The sequence below is a fragment of the Aegilops tauschii genome, chromosome 2 (genome assembly GCF_002575655.3).
Source record: "Aegilops tauschii subsp. strangulata cultivar AL8/78 chromosome 2, Aet v6.0, whole genome shotgun sequence".
NCBI lineage: Eukaryota > Viridiplantae > Streptophyta > Magnoliopsida > Poales > Poaceae > Aegilops > Aegilops tauschii.
The window spans coordinates 604,406,354-604,412,353 of record NC_053036.3 but is presented as its reverse complement, the minus strand read 5'-3'; positions in this window follow the sequence as shown (position 1 = coordinate 604,412,353).

Below are 6,000 nucleotides of genomic sequence, written 5' to 3'. Positions count from 1 at the left end.
AGGCGGGTCAGGGCAACGGCGGGAAGACCTCTGGGCGGCGGCGGGGACCGGGGGCCATGACGCTGCGGCCCGAAGGGGCGACACAACGGTGGTTCGCGAGTCGGTGCAACCACGTGGACGGGCCCAAGGCGGCGGCGGGGACCGCGTATCGCGACACTACGGCCCGAAGGGGCGACGCACGAGTCGATGCAGCTGCGAGTAGAACCACGGAGCGGCGGCGCTGCGGCCCGACGGGGCGACGCAGCGGCAGCCCAATGCTCGATCGGTGGAGAGGCGCGCTGAACTCGGGGACGATCTTCATGGGACATGCAGAGGCGCGCGTAACCGACGGGCCAGGTCGGTCGCGCGGCGTAGATGAGACGGATCGCAGCGGCGAGCGGGTGATCAAGCCGATCGCGCGCAACGTTAGAGACGCCGCTCGATGGAGGAGTGGTGGCGGCGGAGTCCGGGATGAGGACGGCGATGACGGACGGCGGGGGACGTCAGCACCGGCACCCGGGCTGCCAAAGCAGCGCCGACGCCCGGGCAGTGAGGCCCGAGCGACCAACGAAGCAGCGGTGCCCGAGTTGAGGCGGCCGACGAGCCTGATGCAGCCGAGGACGAGGCCGGCGAGGTAGACCGCCGAGCCGCCGTGCAGACGCGGTGGAGGCGGGTGACATGGATCGATGGGCGGGCTGGCGCGCGAGCGTCGGCTATGATTGGCCGACGCATGGCGCGAGGCCGCCGGGTCGCGGCGATGCAGGTGTTCCGGTCGGAGCAGGGCGGTGACGACCGGCGCAGGGCGACGGGCGGACCAACGCGCGGACGGCGGCTGGCCCGGACGGGCCGCCTTGGCGCGCGTGGCCGCCGGGTCGGAGGAGAGGCCGGCTGGTCGCGCCGGGGTCGGAGTAGAGGCGCACGGGGATCGACGGCGGCGGTGGGCGACGCAAACCAATCAAGAATAGATTGGAAAACCAAAAAGAAAACACCAATCAAAACGACCGGAGAAAGAGCGAAAAAAATCGGAGCAAGGGCTCGGGAAAAAGACTCTCTAGGGCAGCCGGCCAACACGGCCGATGGACGAACCCTAGGTAGGGGCGGCGCGGCCCCCGGCGGCAGTCATGGAGGCCGACCGCCCGGGGGCGGCGTGCAGGTGCGGAAGCGGCGGCGGCTAGGGTTTGGATCGTGATTAGGCTGATACCATGTTAGAAGGGAGAGAGAGGGATTTGTTGGAAATATGCCCTAGAGGCAATAATAAATGGTTATTATTATATTTCTTTGTTCATGGTAATTGTCTATTATTCATGCTATAATTGTATTGTCCGGAAATCGTGATACATGTGTGAATACATAGACCACAACCTGTCCCTAGTAAGCCTCTAGTTGACTAGCTCGTTGATCAACAGATAGTCATGGTTTCCTGACTATGGACATTGGATGTCATTGATAACGGGATCACATCATTAGGAGAATGATGTGATGGACAAGACCCAATCCTAAGCATAGCATAAAAGATCGTGTAGTTTCGTTTGCTAGAGCTTTTCCAATGTCAAGTATCTTTTCCTTGGACCATGAGATCGTGCAACTCCCGGATACCGTAGGAGTGCTTTGGGTGTGCCAAACGTCACAACGTAACTGGGTGACTATAAAGGTGCATTACGGGTATCTCCGAAAGTGTCTGTTGGGTTGGCACGGATCGAGACTGGGATTTGTCACTCTGTGTGACGGAGAGGTATCTCTGGGCCCACTCGGTAATGCATCATCATAATGAGCTCAATATGACTAAGGCGTTAGTCACGGGATCATGCATTGCGGTACGAGTAAAGAGACTTGCCGGTAACGAGATTGAACAAGGTATTGGGATACCGACGATCGAATCTCGGGCAAGTAACATACCGATTGACAAAGGGAATTGCATACGGATTGATTGAATCCTCGACACCGTGGTTCATCCGATGATATCATCGTGGAACATGTGGGAGCCAACATGGGTATCCAGATCCCGCTGTTGGTTATTGACCGGAGAGGCGTCTCGGTCATGTCTGCATGTCTCCCGAACCCGTAGGGTCTACACACTTAAGGTCCGGTGACGCTAGGGTTGTAGAGATATATGTATGCGGAAACCCGAAAGTTGTTCGGAGTCCCGGATGAGATCCCGGACGTCACGAGAGGTTCCGGAATGGTCTGGAGGTAAAGATTTATATATGGGAAGTCTTATTTTGGTCGCCGGAAAAGTTTCGCGCTTTATCGGTATTGTACCGGGAGTGCCGAAAGGGGTCCGGGGGTCCACCAAGGGGGTCCACCAGCCCCGGGGGGCCACATGGGCTGTAAGGGGTGCGCCTTGGCCTATATGGGCCAAGGGCACCAGCCCCAAGAGGCCCATGCGCAAGAGATAAGAAAGAAGGGAGAGTCCTAAAGGGGGAAGGCACCTCCGAGGTGCCTTGGGGGGGAAGGACTCCCCCCTGGCCGCACCCTTCCTTGAAGGAAGGGGCAAGGCTGCGCCCCCCCCCCTCTCCCTTGGCCCTATATATAGTGGGGGGAAGGGAGGGCAGCAACATCTAAGCCTTGGGCGCCTCCCTCCTCCCCTGCAACACCTCTCTCTCTCTCGCAGAAGCTCGGCGAAGCCCTGCCGGAGACCCGCTACATCCACCACCACGCCGTCGTGCTGTTGGATCTCCATCAACCTCTCCTTCCCCCTTGCTGGATCAAGAAGGAGGAGACGTCGCTGCACCGTACGTGTGTTGAACGCGGAGGTGCCGTCCGTTCGGCACTCGGTCATCGGTGATTTGGATCACGGCGAGTACGACTCCGTCATCCACGTTCATTGGAACGCTTCCGCTCGCGATCTACAAGGGTATGTAGATCCACTCCTTTCCCCTCGTTGCTAGTAGACTCCATAGATGCATCTTGGTGAGCGTAGGAAAATTTTAAATTATGCTACGATTCCCAACAGTGGCATCATGAGCCAGGCCTATGCGTAGTTACTATGCACGAGTAGAACACAAAGAAGTTGTGGGCGTTGATGTTGCCAATTCTTCTTGCCGCTACTAGTCGTTTCTTGTTTCGGCGGCATTGTAGGATGAAGCGGCCCGGACCGACCTTACACGTACGCTTACGTGAGACAGGTTCCACCGACTGACATGCACTAGTTGCATAAGGTGGCTAGCGGGTGTCTGTCTCTCCTACTTTAGTCGGAACGGATTCGATGAAAAGGGTCCTTATGAAGGGTAAATAGAAATTGGCAAATCACGTTGTGGTCATACGTAGGTAAGAAATCGTTCTTGCTAGAAACCTACAAACCACGTAAAAAACCTGCAACAACTATTAGAGGACGTCTAACTTGTTTTTGCAGCAAGTGATATATGTGATATGATATGGCCAGAAGATGTGATGAATGATATATGTGATGTATGAGATTGATCATATTCTTGTAATAGGAATCACGACTTGCATGTCGATGAGTATGACAACCGGCAGGAGCCATAGGAGTTGTCTTTATTATTTTGCATGACCTGCGTGTCATTGAATAACGCCATGTAATTTACTTTACTTTGTTGCTAAACGGTTAGCCATAGAAGTAGAAGTAATCGTTGGCGTGACAACTTCATGAAGACACAATGATGGAGATCATGGTGTCATGCCGGTGACGAAGATGATCATGGTGCCCCGAAGATGGAGATCAAAGGAGCATGATGATATTGGCCATATCATGTCACTATTTGATTGCATGTGATGTTTATCATGTTTTTGCATCTTATTTGCTTAGAACGACGGTAGCAAGTAGGATGATCCCTTATAATAATTTCAAGAAAGTGTTCACCCTAACTGTGCACCGTTGCGAAGGTTCGTCGTTTCGAAGCACCACGTGATGATCGGGTGTGATAGATTCTTACGTTCGAATACAACGGGTGTTGACGAGCCTAGCATGTACAGACATGGCCTCGGAACACACGCAATACACTTAGGTTGACTTGACGAGCCTAGCATGTACAGACATGGCCTCGGAACACGGAGGACCGAAAGGTCGAGCATGAGTCGTATAGAAGATACGATCAACATGGAGATGTTCACCGAGCTTGACTAGTCCGTCTCACGTGATGATCGGACACGGCCTAGTTGAACTCGGATCATGTTTCACTTAGATGACTAGAGGGATGTCAATCTGAGTGGGAGTTCGTTAAATAATTTGATTATATGAACTTAATTATCATGAACTTAGTCTAAATCTTTACACTATGTACTGTAGATCAAATGGCCCACGTTGTCCTCAATTTCAACGCGTTCCTAGAGAAAACCAAGCTGAAAGATGATGGCAGCAACTATACGGACTGGGTCCGGAACCTGAGGCTCATCCTCATAGTTGCCAAGAAAGATTATGTCTTAGAAGCACCGCTAGGTGAAGCACCAATCCCTGAGAACCAAGACGTTATGAACACTTGGCAGCAGCGTGCTGATGATTACTCCCTCGTTCCGTGCGGCATGCTTTACAGCTTAGAACCGGGTCTCCAAAAGCGTTTTGAGAAACATGGAGCATACGAGATGTTCGAGGAGCTGAAACTGGTATTTCAAGCTCATGCCCGGGTCGAGAGATATGAAGTCTCCGACAAGTTCTTCAGCTGTAAAATGGAGGAGAACAGTTCTGTTAGTGAGCACATACTCAGAATGTCTGGGTTGCACAACCGCTTGTCTCAGCTGGGAGTTAATCTCCCGGATGACGCGGTCATTGACAGAATCCTCCAGTCGCTTCCACCAAGCTACAAGAGCTTTGTGATGAACTACAATATGCAGGGGATGGAAAAGACCATTCCCGAGGTATATTCAATGCTAAAATCAGCGGAAGGGGAGATCAGAAAAGAACATCAAGTGTTGATGGTGAATAAAACCACTAAGTTCAAGAAGGGCAAGGGTAAGAAGAACTTCAAGAAGGACGGCAAGGGAGTTGCCGCGCCCGGTAAGCCAGTTACCGGGAAGAAGTCAAAGAATGGACCCAAGCCCGAGACTGAGTGCTTTTACTGCAAGGGAAGTGGTCACTGGAAGCGGAACTGCCCCAAATATTTAGCGGACAAGAAGAAGGCCGGCAACACCCAAGGTATATGTGATATACAAGTAATTGATGTGTACCTTACCAGTACTCGTAGTAGCTCCTGGGTATTTGATACCGGTGCGGTTGCTCATATTTGTAACTCAAAACAGGAACTACGGAATAAACGGAGACTGGCAAAGGACGAGGTGACGATGCGCGTCGGGAATGGTTCCAAGGTCGATGTGATCGCCGTCGGCACGCTACCTCTGCATCTACCCACGGGATTAGTTTTAAACCTCAATAATTGTTATTTAGTGCCAGCTTTGAGCATGAACATTGTATCTGGATCTCGTTTAATTCGAGATGGCTACTCATTTAAATCTGAGAATAATGGTTGTTCTATTTATTTGAGAGATATGTTTTATGGTCATGCCCCGCTGGTCAATGGTTTATTTTTGATAAATCTCGAACGTGATGTTACACATGTTCATAGTGTGAATACCAAAAGATGTAAAGTTGATAACGATAGTCCCACATACTTGTGGCACTGCCGCCTTGGTCACATTGGTGTCAAGCGCATGAAGAAGCTCCATGCAGATGGACTTTTGGAGTCTCTTGATTACGAATCATTTGACACGTGCGAACCATGCCTCATGGGTAAGATGACCAAGACTCCGTTCTCCGGAACAATGGAGCGAGCAACCAACTTATTGGAAATCATACATACCGATGTGTGTGGTCCAATGAGTGTTGAGGCTCGCGGAGGATATCGTTATGTTCTCACTCTCACTGATGATTTAAGTAGATATGGGTATGTCTACCTAATAAAACACAAGTCTGAAACCTTTGAAAAGTTCAAGGAATTTCAGAGTGAGGTTGAGAATCAACGTGACAGGAAAATAAAATTCTTACGATCAGATCGTGGTGGAGAATATTTAAGTCACGAATTTGGTACACACTTAAGGAAATGTGGAATAGTTTCACAACTCACGCCGCCT